This window comes from Ischnura elegans, chromosome 12 (genome assembly GCF_921293095.1).
Source record: "Ischnura elegans chromosome 12, ioIscEleg1.1, whole genome shotgun sequence".
Lineage (NCBI taxonomy): Eukaryota > Metazoa > Arthropoda > Insecta > Odonata > Coenagrionidae > Ischnura > Ischnura elegans.
The window spans coordinates 3,478,732-3,480,444 of NC_060257.1; the positions used below are offsets into that span (position 1 = coordinate 3,478,732).

At 37.1% G+C, this 1,713-nt stretch overlaps 1 non-coding gene across 1 annotated transcript; it reads left to right on the forward strand.

Annotated features, from left to right (window-relative positions):
* Positions 1 to 259: 259 nt before the first annotated feature.
* Trnaq-uug lies at positions 260 to 331 on the forward strand. The gene has a single exon. It is a non-coding gene; the product is annotated as a tRNA-Gln (tRNA).
* The last annotated feature ends 1,382 nt before the right edge of the window (positions 332 to 1,713 follow it).

Below are 1,713 nucleotides of genomic sequence, written 5' to 3' on the forward strand. Positions count from 1 at the left end.
ATGAAAGAAGTTTCGCTTTTGTACACCACTTTAACGAATATGTACGACAAATCACGACAGTAATTTTTATTAATTTAGGTCTTAATGTTAAATTTCATGGTTGATATGGAAGATTAGTGATTAAATTGCATTTGTTAATAAGTAACCAGAGTAAAAACTAAACGTATTGATAAATTGAAGAGAACAAACAATAACATCATTCCTTCTACCACAATTTGCTGCAAAGTTAGAACCCTCCCGATGATCCCCATAATTAATCGGTCCCATGGTGTAATGGTTAGCACTCTGGACTTTGAATCCAGCGATCCGAGTTCAAATCTCAGTGGGACCTTGGATAATTTTTGTCAGCCTAGGCAATGCTTATCAACCAAACTCAAGGATACGTGAGCCGGTTTGTTTCGGATTACTTGGAAAATTGTGCACAGCTAGTTTTTTTCTCCCTCCGTTGCTGCATTTATTTTTACGATAAAAAACTGCTATTTTACGAGGCACCATGGAGTTGTAATTTATCAACTGGCTAATTATAAATCAGACTGCAGAGATAACAGCTAGTTATGAATAAATATAAAAATAACAATTATGCACATAATTTGAGTAAATGATCTTTTAAATTACTAAACAACAAAAAAAGCTGCGAAAGGTAAGGATATTCGGCGTACTTTGAAGATGTGTGATATTCAGGCTTCTTAAAGTACTGTTATTTGAAGTAAAAAGTAATTATTAAATAAACACAAAAATATAACCAAATTGAAATTCAACTCCTCAACGAACTGAACCATACCCAGTGTCGCAGTTTTTCGCACATTATGCCTTTATTTCTTTCGAAATTCTTATCCTGTCTGTTTCCTCCTACACAGGCAATCAGAAACAACAGAAACCACACCAAACAATTGCCACTCGGTAACCATCACCACTTTTAATAATGATTTATAATAACTTATTACCACTAATAAAACAGCGCATGCTTGTAGGAAAGGATGGAATGGGGTTTGGGTGCCAAGAGGGTGGATTTCACCACAATCATAATCTTCTCAATTAATTTACCGATGCTCCCCACGGCCACACCAGCTCAAACCCAACTCTCAAACAAAACTCCGTTCTTCATCCTTATTATCCGTCCGTGAGTTACCTTTAGATCTGGAAGAGGGCGTGCAATCACTCCGAGAAACAAACAAAAGATGGACGACAAAAAGCGTGCAGCGAAGGAATTGATTAATGATTCACGCAGAGTGTGTTTACATTTCATGTGATTCCAGCCCAACACGGTATAAGGGAAGATATTTCAGAGAAGCGGTCGTGACTTCAAAAGGCAATAAATATACACACACAGAAAACAATCACGCTCTCGGAATAAACTCACAGAGTCACGCGCCAATGGGATCATCTATTATTTCTCTGCAGAATTGAAGGTGAAGATTATCCCAGGAATCGTAATTGGTAGCAGTTAAACACCTCAATTGAAAGAAGATGTGAGCAGATGTGGGAATGAACTTTAAGCGAAGACACGCAACAAGTGATGAGAAGATGACAGAAAGAGAGAGAGAGAGATAGAGAGAGAGAGGAGGGTGGAGGGGGTAAATCCACCGAATTTTAGCTGGAACACCGAAGCAACGAATAATTAAAAAACTGTCCTTTGTATCGAAGAAAAAAATCTATATTTTTTATACTTCTTGTTTGTTGTCTGCCTTTATTCCGTTTTTAAACAAACAAATT